We start from the raw sequence: 14,795 nt of genomic DNA on the forward strand, positions 1-14,795 counted from the left end.
CGCGGACCCCAGAGACGGGCATGAGACGCTAAGGCTGCTGCTGCCGCCACCAAACAGCCTGTGGGCGAGCACAGGTCATTCTCCACACCGCCCCTCCCGGGAGCCTGTGCAGCCCGCCACGGCCAGGCTCCCGTAATCCGGGGACAACTTCCCCGGGAGAGCGCACGGCGCGCCTCAGGCTGCTGCAACGTCACGCCGGCTTCTGCCGCCGCAGGCTCGCCCCGCCTCCTCCGTACCGCTCCCTCCCCCTGGCCTGACTGAGCCAGAGCCCCCGAATCAGCTGCTCCTTTAACCCCGTTCTGTCTGGGCGGGGAACAGACGCCCTCAGGGGACCTACATGCAGAGGCGGGTCCAAATCCAAAGCTGAACCCCGGGAGCTGTACGAACAAAGAAGAGAAAGGGAAATCTCTCCCAGCAGCCTCAGAAGCAGCGGATGAAAGCTCCACAAACAACTTGATGTGCCTGCATCTGTTGAATACCTGAATAGACAACGAATCATCCCAAATTTAGGAGATGGACTTTGGGAGCAGGATATATTAACTTTTCCCCTTTTCCTTTTTTTTTGTGAGTGTAGATGTGTATGCTTCTGGGTGAGATTTTGTCTGTATAGCTTTGCTCTCACCGTTAGTCCTAGGGTTAGGTCCGTCCTTTTTTTTTTTTTTTTTTTTTTTTTTTTTTTTTTTGGCTTAAAAATTTTTTTTTTCCCTAATAAATGTTTTCTTAATAATTTTTTCCTTATTTTCTATTTTTAAAAAAATTTTTAATAAGTTTTTTCACATTTTTTATTTTAAAAAATTAAAAAAATTTTTTTTCTTAATAAATTTTTTCTAAATAATTTTTTTCTTATTTTTAGTATAAAAAATTAATCTATTTTTAAAAATTAAAAAAAATTTTTTTTCTTAATAAATTTACTCTTAATAATTTTTTTCTTATTTTTTATTATAATTGCTTTATTTTATTTTATTTTATCCTCTTTTTTTCTTTCTTTCCATTTTTTCTCCCTTTTATTCTGAGCCGTGTGGATGAAAGGCTCTTGGTGCTCCAGCCAGGCATCAGGGCTGTGCCTCTGAGGTGGGAGAGCCAACTTCAGGACACTGGTCCACAAGAGACCTCCCAGCTCCACGTAATACTAAACGGCGAAAATCTCTCACAGATCTCCATCTCAACATCAAGACCCAGCTTCACTCAACGACCAGCAAGCTACAGTGCTGGACACCCTATGCCAAACAACTAGCAAGAGAGGAACACAGCCCCATCCATTAACAGAGAGGCTGCCTAAAATCATAATAAGGCCACAGACACCCCAAAACACACCACCAGACGTGGACGAACCCACCAGAAAGACAACATCCAGCCTCATCCACCAGAACACAGGCACTAGTTCCCTCCACCAGGAAACCTACACAACCCACTGAACCAACCTTAGCCACTGGGGACAGATACCAAAAACAACGGGAACTACGAACCTGCAGCCTGTGAAAAGGAGACCCCAAACACAGTAAGATAAGCAAAATGAGAAGACAGAAAAACACACAGCAGATGAAGGAGCAGGGTCAAAACACACCAGACCTAACAAATGAAGAGGAAATAGGTAGTCTACCTGAAAAAGAATTCAGAATAATGATAGTAAGGATGATCCAAAGTCTTGGAAATAGAATAGACAAAATGCAAGAAACATTTAACAAGGACGTAGAAGAACTAAAGAGGAACCAAGAAACGATGACAAGCACAATAAATGAAATTAAAAATACTCTAGATGGGATCAATAGCCGAATAACTGAGGCAGAAGAACGGATAAGTGACCTGGAAGATAAAATGGTGGAAATAACTACTGCAGACCAGAATAAAGAAAAAAGAATGAAAAGAACTGAGGACAGTCTCAGAGACCTCTGGGACAACATTAAACGCACCAACATTCGAATCATAGGGGTCCCAGAAGAAGAAGAGAAAAAGAAAGGGACTGAGAAAATATTTGAAGAGATTATAGTTGAAAACTTCCCTAATATGGGAAAGGAAATAGTTAATCAAGTCCTGGAAGCACAGAGAGTCCCATACAGGATAAATCCAAGGAGAAACACACCAAGACACATATTAATCAAACTATCAAAAATTAAATATAAAGAAAACATATTAAAAGCAGCAAGGGAAAAACAACAGATAACACACAAGGGCATCCCCATAAGGTTAACAGCTGATCTTTCAGCAGAAACGCTGCAAGCCAGAAGGGAGTGGCAGGATATACTTAAAGTGATGAAGGAGAAAAACCTACAACCAAGATTACTCTACCCAGCAAGGATCTCATTCAGATTTGATGGAGAAATTAAAACCTTTACAGACAAGCAAAAGCTGAGAGAGTTCAGCACCACCAAACCAGCTTTACAACAAATGCTAAAGGAACTTCTCTAGGCAAGAAACACAAGAGAAGGAAAACACCTACAATAACAAAGCCAAAACATTTAAGAAAATGGGAATAGGAACATACATATCGATAATTACCTTAAATGTAAATGGATTAAATGCTCCCACCAAAAGACACAGACTGGCTGAATGGATACAAAAACAAGACCCATATATATGCTGTCTACAAGAGACCCACTTCAGACCTAGAGACACATGCAGACTGAAAGTGAGGGGATGGAAAAAGATATTCCATGCAAATGGAAATCAAAAGAAAGCTGGAGTAGCAATTCTCATATCAGACAAAATAGACTTTAAAATAAAGACAATTACAAGAGACAAAGACGGACACTATATAATGATCAAGGGATCGATCCAAGAGGAAGGTATAACATTTGTAAATATTTATGCACCCAACATAGGAGCACCTCAATACATAAGGCAAATACTAACAGCCATAAAAGGGGAAATCGACAGTAACACAATCATAGTAGGGGACTTTAACACCCCACTTTCACCAATGGACAGATCATCCAAAATGAAAATAAATAAGGAAACACAAGCTTTAAATGATACATTAAACAAGATGGACTTAATTGATATTTATAGGACATTCCACCCAAAAACAACAGAATACACATTTTTCTCAAGTGCTCATGGAACATTCTCCAGGATAGATCATATCTTGGGTCACAAATCAAGCCTTGGTAAATTTAAAAAAATTGAAATCGTATCAAGTATCTTTTCCGACCACAACGCTATGAGACTAGATATCAATTACAGGAAAAGATCTGTAAAAAATACAAACACATGGAGGCTACACAATACACTACTTAATAACGAAGTGATCACTGAAGAAATCAAAGGGGAAATCAAAAAATACCTAGAAACAAATGACAATGGAGACACGACGATCCAAAACCTATGGGATGCAGCAAAAGCAGTTCTAAGAGGGAAGTTTATAGCAATACAAGCCTACCTCAAGAAACAGGAAACATCTCGAATAAACAACCTAACCTTGCACCTAAAGCAATTAGAGAAAGAAGAACAAAAAAACCCCAAAGCTAGCAGAAGGAAAGAAATCATAAAGATCAGGTCAGAAATAAATGAAAAAGAAATGAAGGAAACAATAGCAAAAATCAATGAAACTAAAAGCTGGTTCTTTGAGAAGATAAACAAAATTGATAAACCATTAGCCAGACTCATCAAGAGAAAAAAGGAGAAGACTCAAATTAATAGAATTAGAAATGAAAAAGGAGAAGTAACCACTGACACTGCAGAAATACAAACGATCATAAGAGATTACTACAAGCAACTCTATGCTAATAAAATGGACAACCTGGAAGAAATGGACAGATTCTTAGAAATGCACAACCTGCCGAGACTGAACCAGGAAGAAATAGAAAATATGAACAGACCAATCACAAGCACTGAAATTGAAACTGTGATTAAAAATCTTCCAACACACAAAAGCCCAGGACCAGATGGCTTCACAGGCGAATTCTATCAAACATTTAGAGAAGAGCTAACACCTATCCTTCTCAAACTCTTCCAAAATATTGCAGAGGGAGGAACACTCCCCAACTCATTCTACGAGGCCACCATCACCCTGATACCAAAACCAGGCAAAGATGTCACAAAGAAAGAAAACTACAGGCCAATATCACTGATGAACATAGATGCAAAAATCCTCAACAAAATACTAGCAAACAGAATCCAACAGCACATTAAAAGGATCATACACCATGATCAAGTGGGGTTTATTCCAGGAATGCAAGGATTCTTCAATATACGCAAATCAATCAACGTGATACATCATATTAACAAATTGAAGGAGAAAAACCATATGATCATCTCAATAGATGCAGAGAAAGCTTTCGACAAAATTCAACACCCATTTATGATAAAAGCCCTGCAGAAAGTAGGCATAGAGGGAACTTTCCTCAACATAATAAAGGCCGTATATGACAAACCCACAGCCAACATTGTCCTCAATGGTGAAAAACTGAAACCATTTCCACTAAGATCAGGAACAAGACAAGGTTGCCCACTCTCACCACTATTATTCAACATAGTTTTGGAAGTGTTAGCCACAGCAATCAGAGACGAAAAAGAAACAAAAGGAATCCAAATCGGAAAAGAAGAAGTAAAGCTGTCACTGTTTGCAGATGACATGATACTATACATAGAGAATCCAAAAGATGCTACCAGAAACTACTAGAGCTAATCAATGAATTTGGTAAAGTAGCAGGATACAAAATTAATGCACAGAAATCTCTTGCATTCCTGTATACTAATGATGAAAAATCTGAAAGTGAAATTAAGAAAACACTCCCGTTTACCATTGCAACAAAAAGAATAAAATACCTAGGAATAAACCTACCTAAGGAGACAAAAGACCTGTATGCAGAAAATTATAGGACACTGATGAAAGAAATTAAAGATGATACAAATAGATGGAGAGATATACCATGTTCTTGGATTGGAAGAATCAACATTGTGAAAATGACTCTGCTACCCAAAGCAATCTACAGATTCAATGCAATCCCTATCAAACTACCACTGGCATTTTTCACAGAACTAGAACAAAAAATTTCACAATTTGTATGGAAACACAAAAGACCCCGAATAGCCAAAGCAATCTTGAGAACGAAAAATGGAGCTGGAGGAATCAGGCTCCCTGACTTCAGACTATATTACAAAGCTACAGTAATCAAGACAGTTTGGTACTGGCACAAAAACAGAAATATAGATCAATGGAACAGGATAGAAAGCCCAGAGATAAGCCCACGCACATATGGTCACCTTATCTTTGATAAAGGAGGCAAGCATATACAGTGGAGAAAAGACAGCCTCTTCAATAAGTGGTGCTGGGAAAATTGGACAGGTACATGTAAAAGAATGAAATTAGAACACTCCCTAACACCATACACAAAAATAAACTCAAAATGGATTAAAGACCTAAGTGTAAGGCCAGACACTATCAAACTCTTAGAGGAAAACATAGGCAGAACACTGTATGACATAAGTCACAGCAAGATCCTTTTTGACCCAGGTCCTAGAGAAATGGAAATAAAAACACAAATAAACAAATGGGACCTAATGAAACTTAAAAGCTTTTGCACAGCAAAGGAAACCATAAACAAGACCAAAAGACAACCCTCAGAATGGGAGAAAATATTTGCAAATGAAGCAACGGACAAAGGATTAATCTCCAAGATTTACAAGCAGCTCATGCAGCTCAATAACAAAAAAACAAACAACCCAATCCAAAAATGGGCAGAAGACCTAAATAGACATTTCTCCAAAGAAGAGATACAGATTGCCAACAGACACATGAAAGAATGCTCAACATCTTTAATCATTAGAGAAATGCAAATCAAAACTACAATGAGGTATCATCTCACACCGGTCAGAATGGCCATCATCAAAAAATCTAGAAACAATAAATGCTGGAGAGGGTGTGGAGAAAAGGGAACACTCTTGCACTGTTGGTGGGAATGTAAATTGATACAGCCACTATGGAGAACAGTATGGAGGTTCCTTAAAAAACTAAAAATAGAACTACCATGTGACCCAGCAATCCCACTACTGGGCATATACCCTGAGAAAACCATAATTCAGAAAGAGTCATGTACCAAAATATTCATTGCAGCTCTGTTTGCAATAGCGAGGACATGGAAGCAACCTAGGTGTCCATCATCGGATGAATGGATAAAGAAGATGTGGCACATATATACAATGGAATATTACTCAGCCATAAAAAGAAATGAAATGGAGGTGTTTGTAATGAGGTGGATGGAGTTAGAGTCTGTCATACAGAGTGAAGTAAGTCAGAAAGAGAAAAACAAATACAGTATGCTAACACATATATATGGAATCTAAGGGAAAAAAAAAAAAAAAGAGGTCATGAAGAACCTAGTGGCAAGATGGGAATAAAGACACAGACCTACTAGAGAATGGACTTGAGGATATGGGGAGGGGGAGGGGTGAGATGTGACAGGGTTAGAGAGTGTCATGGACATATATACACTACCAAATGTAAAATAGATAACTAGTGGGAAGCAGCCGCATAGCACAGGGAGATCAGCTCGGTGCTTTGTGACCACCTAGAGGGGTGGGATAGGGAGGGTGGGAGGGAGGGAGATGCAAGAGGGAAGAGATATGGCAACATATGTATATGTGTAACTGATTCACTTTGTTGTAAAGCAGAAGCTAGCACACCATTGTAAAGCAATTATACTTCAATAAAGATGTTTAAAAAAAAAAAAAATTGAAGTACAGTTGATTTACAATATTGTGTTAGTTTCAGGTGTACCACAAAGTGATTCAGTTATACATATATACACATATCTGTATATGTATATATATTTTTTAGATCATTTTCCATAGTAGCTTATTACAAGATATTGAATATAATTCCCTGTGCTATACAGTAAATCCTTGTTGCTTATCTATTTTATGTACAGTAGTTCATATCTGTTAATCCCATACTCCTAATTTATCCCTTCCCACTTCCCTTTCCCCTTTGGTAACCAGAAGTTTGTTTTCTATGTCTGAGTCTGTTTCTGTTTTGTATATAGATTCATTTGTATTATATTTTAGATTCCACATATAAGTGGTAATATATAGTATTTGTCTTTCTCTGATTTACCTTACTTAGTATGATAATCTCTAGGTCCATCCATGTTGCTGCAAATGGCAATATTTCATTCTTTTTTATGGCTGAGTAATATTCCATTTTATATATAGACCACATCTTAAGCCAGTCATCTGTTGATGGGCACTTGGGTGGTTTCCGTGTCTTGGCTATTGTAAATAGTGCTGCTATGAACATAGGGGATGCATGTATCTTTTTGAATTAGAGTTTTCTCCGGATATACGCCCAGGAGTGGGATTTCTGGATCATATGGTAGCTCTATTTTTAGTTTTTTAAGGAACCTCCGTACAGTTTTCCATAGTGGCTGCACCAATTTACATTCTAGGGGAAGAAATTTTAATGTTACCAAACCAAGCTTTCCCCCACTACCCTCCTTGTGCACCTGGAATACTATATTGCCTAGCTTTCCAAGGACTTTGTTGCCACACTTCTCTGGGTTAGAATACTCGCTGAGTGATCTTGGACAAGTTATTCAAACTCTCTGGGCTTCATCTTCTTCACCTGTAAAAGCAGATATTATATATAATCTACCAAAGGTTTAATGTGAGTATTAACTAATTTCTGCCGAGGATCTGGCATCTAATAGTGCTCAGTAAATGTTAACACTCTTATCACCTATGATTTGACCCTTCAGTTTATCGTATTTAATATAGATTGACTTATATTGTTCTCTGATTGTTTCACATATGCAATGGTTAATCTTATGTGTTCACTTGGCTAGGCCACAGTACCAGATATTTGGTCAAACAGTATTCTAGATGGTTCTGTGAAGATATTTTTTAGATAAGATTAACATTTAAATCAGTAGGCTTTGATTAAGCAGATTACCCTCCATAATGTGGTGAGCCTCATCCAATCTGTTGAAGGCTTTAATTTTAAAAAGGCTGACCTGTCCAGGAGAAAAGGGAATTCTGCCAGCAGATGGCCTTTGGACTCAAATTGCAACTCCTTCCTGGGTCTCTCGCCTGCTGGCTCACCCTGTAGAATCTCGGACTTTGCAGCCTCCACAATTCCGTGAGCCAATTCCTTAAAATAAATCTCTCTATATATACACATTTTATTGATTCTGTTTCTCTGGAGAACCCTGATTAATACAACATATGATGTGTAATTTTTTAGTACTTCATTAAGAATACAGGACTTTAAAGGTGGGAACTGCATACTTTTAAGCGTTTCCTGTACATGTCAGCCACCTCCCCAGCTCTTTCCTATATCCAGCGTCTAGCACATGGTAGATTTTTACTAACTGCTTATGAAATGAATGATTGAATGCACAAAAGAATGCTGTAGAGGGAATCTGAAAGGAAAAGGAGTTCATTTAATTTAGGAAGTGTTATATATATATAATTGGCTCAAACCTTGGGGGTAGTTTTTATTTAATTTTTCTTTTGATTTGTTACTAAATATAAGGAGAAAGTCTATGGCTCTATAGAGAGTATACTAATTAGAAGAGGGGGAGACCTTGTTTATTAGTTGGTATGTGGGCAGAGAACAGGTGCTTCATAGACTTGCATTGGATATAGAACGCATAGCAAGTATTGGAGTAGCTCTGTGTGGTCACCAGCCATGGGCCCCTTGAAAGATGCTCCCAAACCACAAGGACACAAATATAATATGGATAATATTCTATCTATCTATTTATCTATCTATCTATCCATCCACCCACTTATCCATCCGTCATAATTTTTTAAGTGACCAGAAGCAAAATACTTGAAAACTAGAAGGAGAAGAGAAAAAGAAAACCACTTCTTATACTGAATTTCCAATTTGAATTAAAAAACTGAGTTTAAAGTCTGTTATAAAGGATAAAAGTGATCAGATTACAAACTAGAAGGAATACAAATGAGGTTTAGAAGTGGCAGATGGGAATATGACAGAGAAAGCAAGCTGAAGCTTTTTGCCACTGAAGAGGCTCAGAGAAAAGGATAAAAACACAGCGAAAGCTGAAAGCTTTGAGCCACGGTGAGGAAGAGAGAATGCTCCAGAAACTTGAGGCTATCCAAAAAGAGACTGGTTGTTTATAAAAGAATATCTGAAATGTCCCTTCTCCCTCTCTGGTCAAAAGCTACCCCCCCAAAGCTACCCCGTTTCTCTTACCAACCTCATGTCACAAATCAAACCACCCTGGGTTGTGACTAGGGGGCCTGGAAGGTGGTCATGCCTTCAGATTGAATCCATATGGTGCATTCTCCAACGATGGCCCTCCATGGCTCTGGCAAAGGCCACTCTGATTCTAGAGGCTGAGGACTTTTGAAGGGACAAACAGCTGAGGGGGAAGAGAAATAGCCTTTGTGCCAAGCCCTGAGCTAAGCACTTTGCATATAGAGTAAGAGTCTGGATGTGAGGGGACTTATCTTCTGCTTTTCTGAAAACCTGCTTTCTTTTCCTCTCTTCTCAACCCCTGTCTCCCTTCCAAAAAACAGTTAATGAGCTGGTGCTATGCTCCTGGCATTGTTTATAGGTCACAGAGATGCATCAATGACCAAGATAAAGTTCTGTACTCTTGAAGTATGAATTCTAGTGGGTGCGAAACAGGCAATAAACATGCATAAAATATAAAATAATTTCAGATAGTGACAATTGCTAGATAGAGAAGGACTGAGGGGTGCTGTTTATCAGGATTAGGCAGGGAAGTCTTGACATTAAAATTAAGACTTGAATGATTAGAAGAAGGCAGCACACTGAGCTCTATGCAAACATAATTCCAAGCAGAGGGGACAGAGGCAAGAACAAATATGGCGTGTTTGAGGGACAGAAAGAAGAGTGAAGTGTCTGGAGCACAGTGAGTGAGGGAAAAGCGGCAAGAGGTGAGGTTGGAGAGGGACACAGAGGTCATATCACGTGAGGCTTTGGGGGCCAAAGTAAAGAGTTTGGATTTTACTCTAATTGGAATAAAATGGCCAAGGGAAGCCATTTGCAGATTTTAAACAGGAGAGTGATATGATCTGATTTACGCATTCCACGTGTTGTTGACCCTTTCACTTGAACCCTGGCTAATAATTTTGAGCCTAGCAGTGCCATTAGGGAGCTTCAAATTACTCGCTCTAAATCAAATTGACCAGAAGTGCTGTCATCCTTAGTAGAAAGTTGAAGTCAACGTAGCAGGAATCATCACAACTTAAAAATGATCAAAAGATTTGAACAGACATTTCATAAAAGAAGATATATGAATGGCCAATAAACACATAAAAAATGTTTAACATTATTCAGGGAAATACAAATTAAAGCCATAGCGAGGTATCACTGCACACAGACTAGAATGGCTAAGATTAAAGATTGACAATATTGAGCACTGGTAAAGATGTGAAGTAACTGGAACTCTCATATGTTGCTGATGGGACTACAAAATGGTACAGGCTCTTTGGAAATTTCTTGTAAAGTTAAACATTCACTTTGCTATATGATTCAGGAATGTGCTCTTAGATATTTACCCAAGAGAAATGGAAGCATATGTCCACACAAAGACTTGTACATGAATGTTCATAGCAGCTTTATTCATAATAGCCAAAACTTGGAGACAACTCAACTATCCATCAACAGGTGAGTGGATAAAGAAATTGTGGTGTTATCCATTCAGTGAAATGCTACTTGGCATTACATAGGAATGAACTACCACTACAAATGGCATGGATGAATACAAAAGACATTGGCTTAACCAAATAAGCCAAGACAAAAAGAGCATATATAATGTAAGACCCCACTTATATGAAATTCAAGAACAGACAATAATTCACCGTGACAGAAATGAGATCAGTGCTTGCTTGTGGCTTAGGGTGAGACTATAAAGGAAACTTTTTTGAGGAAACTTTTTGGGATAATGGAGATATTCTATATCTTGTCTGGGGTGATGATTACATGGGTATATACATTTGTCTAAGCTCATCAAATTGCATATTTAAAATGGGTGCATTTTATTTATGTGTTAGTATATTCCCACTAAGTAGCCCTCACCTCTCACAAAAGCCTGTAACCAGGTTCTGTCAGGCCTTGACTCAGTGAGCACGTGGGGACCCAGAGTAGTCAATTCAGAGACTCATCTTCGAACTCCTCTCCTCCCCTTTCCCACTTCCAGCTCATTCCCTAGAGCTCACTCTGTTCTCTAACCTGACCCTTGACTCTTAAGCCACAGAATTTCCTGCCTTGCTTGTACAGTTTACATCATTAGGCTCCATTAGGGTCACCCAGAGATCTCATCTTCTGGGAGCTATGGATTAAGTTGGTATAATCAGCATTTCTTTGGGGGCATATTGGCTAATTCACCCTCTTATACCCTATTGATAGGCTGTTTCTATCAGATTATTCTGAAAGACTTCCAGTAGTAATCTTTTCTTATTCTTAGTCTAGTTGCTATGTTTTTCTGGAACTATCCAGATTATTATAGTTTCCTGTATTCATCAGTTATTGCTACACTGGTAGAAATACATGTGTATACTTTACAGACAGATAAATCCTTATTAGAGGAAACAGAACACCCATAGATGCTAAAAGTTAAATGTGCTACTGCAGAAAACGAAGAGAAGACTTTTCTCTATTGGTGCCCTAACTGTCGGGTGCCTAAAATTGGGTCTACCACTTGAGTAAGTGGCTGAGTTAAATATTTTGACTCGAATTTCATAACTTGTCACAGCGATCCCATTGGCAATAGAGTGGTGGGTTGCCAAGAAGGCAATTCATTATCTCTCTGTCTCCCTGTGTGTTTAAATTTTGTTCCCTCTCCCTAAAGAGAGGTGATGCTATGGCTTACAACTAATATGCTCTTGCAGAGCTCTCCACACCAATTAGAAAAGTTCTGTGTTATGACACTCTTTGATAGGATGTTATGACACTCTTTGATAGAAAGCCATTGTCCCACTGAAGCGGAAACTTCATCAGAAGCACGGAGAGTCAAGGGTATGCTTTAGACATGCCGAGTGGGAGGGGACTATCTGTGCTCACTGGGTCCATCAAACAAAGTACCTCCTACATAGGTCTTTCTATGCAATCTAGCTGGTTCCCTGCATTTACCTAGCCCCACCCTTATTTAGTACACAGTTGGAGGGAAGCCAGTAATATAGCATTTCTTAACTCACTATTTGGAACTCTTACCTGTTTATTTAAAACTCTGAAAGCCCTCTTTTGTGAAAGGCAAAGTTGCCTGCAGTGTATCAGTGGGTAAAGAGGATGGGGTCACCTCTTGACTGGAATCATGCTTTTCTTTGGGAATGGGTGAGAGTCATTGCCATAAACTATGTCACAACACTTTTGTAGAATCATGAATTTTAACATCTCCATCTCCAACTGTAATTTCCTCTTAAAAAGGTTTGCCTATGGTCTCACACCAGACTTCTCTTTCTGGAAAGTGGGAAGTTTAATTTCAGAGATGTGAAACCAAGTTTATATTTACTTGGCACCCAAGATTCCTAGATACTCTTATGTTCCCTTTATGAGGACTAAGAATTGCATAGATAACTCATTTCATCTTCTCTCTTTAGCTTTAATTAGAGCCAACTAAATTACAAATAATAATGAACAAACAAAACAACATCAAAGTGGAAATTCAAAACACTGCTTTTTACTATTCTTGGACCTCTTCTGATCAAAACGTCTATGACTGAGCATATGGGATATCTCATTAAGTAAGTGTAAAGTTTTATGGGAAAAAGTACAATTCAACCACCTAGAGTCTTGTATAGCTAGACAATTCCTGACCTTGATATATTCACTCTCATCAGCATCTTTGAAGCCAGACAGATTCCAATTAGACATATGGTGAAGAATTATGTTGAATTAGATGATAACTTTCAAAAGTGAATAAAAATGTTTATGTTAATAGTGATGTCTTCTTGGAAAGTTTCCCAGTTTTTATTCAGGGAAGAATTGCTCTGATATGTTTACCCATGGTCCTTCCTGATCTTTATATTCTGGGTAGGATTACCTTTTACTTTTCCTATCCATCAATACCTGGCCATTATTATGCCCCCACTTTTTCGGGGGTCCAAAGTTTGAAATGTAAAAATGTATCAGAAATTGATGAGGCAATTGAGTAGAGCTCTCAGAAAGAAGACTGTCCGGTGGGTCAGGAAGACTGTATTCTAGTCTAAGCTCTATTATTTACCAGCCATGTGATCTTGGGCAGATCACTTAATCTATGTCTTAGTTTTTTCGTCTTTTAAGTGGAGATGATGATGTCTGCTTTAAATGGGTAATGTTGTATGGAAGTAATTAACACAGAAACAGGCATAGACGAGATGCTGAATAAATTGTACATCCAAAAAAGTTAATGTCTGCAGGTTTAAATTTTCACAGGCTCTACAATAAGTCTAACAAAAATATGGTTGCATTTCTCAGAACCAGCAAATGGCAGAACATGAGGGTCATTGGGATAAAGATAATAGCAATAAATTCTGTAGTAGGCATTTGTTTTTAATCCTTAGACGGTTCCAAGATATTGGTGCTTATCTACATATTAGAGTTAAGGTACAAAGAAGGAAGAGGATAAAAAATGAATAAGGCAGGCTCTGGCGGCCCAGCGCCCTTGCGGCTTTTCGGGTGCATGGGTCATGGCTGGCCCAGTGTGGGACGAGGGGGCCCCAGGCCCTGGACCTGCTGCGGGCCCTGCCCTGTGTGAGCCTGGCTAACCTGAGGCCAAACCTGGGCTCCAGGAAACCGGAAAGATGACCAAGAGGTCAGAGAAGAGGTAGAAAATGTGGCAGGGGCCACAAGGGAGGACGACAGAGAAGAACCCGGCCCCGGCTGGGCTTTGAGAGAGGCCAGACTCCATTTTACCTTCGAATCCCAAAATATGGGTTTAATGAAGGACATAGCTTCAGACGCCAGTATCAGCCTTTGACTCTCAACAGGCTGCAGTATCTTTTTGATTTGGGTTGAGTTTATCCTACACAACCTATTGACTTAACCCAACTTGTCAATGGGAGAGGCGTGACCTTCCAGCCATCTAAAAGGGATTATGGTATCCAGCTGGTAGAGGAGGGTGCTGACACCTTTAAGGCGAAAGTTAATATTGAAGTACAGCTGGCTTCAGAGCTGGCCATCACTGCAATCGAGAAGAATGGGGGTGTCATCACGACGGCCTTCTACGACCCGCGAAGCCTGGAAATTCTGTGCAAACCTATTGCATTCTTTCTCCATGGACAACCCATTCCCAAGCGAATGCTCACCTCCAAGGCACTGGTACCCTACTACACTGATGCAAGGAATCGCGGTTACTTGGCGGATCCTGCTGAATTTCCTGAAGCAAGACTGGAGCTCGCCAAGAAGTACGGTTATATTTTACCTGATATCATGAAAGACGAACCCTTCAAAATGCTCAGTACTCGAAAAGATCCAAGGCAGATTTTCTTTGGTCTTGCTCCCAGGTGGGTAGTGAATATGGCAGATAAGGAAATCCTCAAACCTACAGATGAGAATCTCCTCAAGTACTACAGCTCCTGAGTTCCTTCCAAGAGAGCAGATGGTAAAAGAGCTCCAGAAAGGGACTGAAACACATGTGTTTCCCATGGCCTTTGCTTAATTTGTAATTCTGAAGATGTTGATGTTTTCTGTGTAATCGTAACTCTCTTTTTTATCTAAATTAAAAACACAGTAAGCAAGGACTGTGTAGAGGATCTGGTGGATCTGTGTGCTTCTGTCTCAGAGATCTAAGCTCCCTGGTTCTCTGCCCAAGGAAGAGTGTAACTCTTAGACAATTTCCAGTTGAATTTTCCATCATCTTTCCATCCAGGTCTTGTCTTATTGTTGC

General features: G+C 39.3%; 1 pseudogene; it reads left to right on the top strand.

Annotated features, from left to right (window-relative positions):
• Positions 1 to 13,596: 13,596 nt before the first annotated feature.
• On the top strand, positions 13,597 to 14,551 carry LOC133085421 (large ribosomal subunit protein uL15m-like; annotated as a pseudogene).
• Positions 14,552 to 14,795: the final 244 nt, after the last annotated feature.

This window comes from Eubalaena glacialis, chromosome 2 (assembly GCF_028564815.1).
Source record: "Eubalaena glacialis isolate mEubGla1 chromosome 2, mEubGla1.1.hap2.+ XY, whole genome shotgun sequence".
Classification (NCBI taxonomy): Eukaryota; Metazoa; Chordata; class Mammalia; order Artiodactyla; family Balaenidae; genus Eubalaena; species Eubalaena glacialis.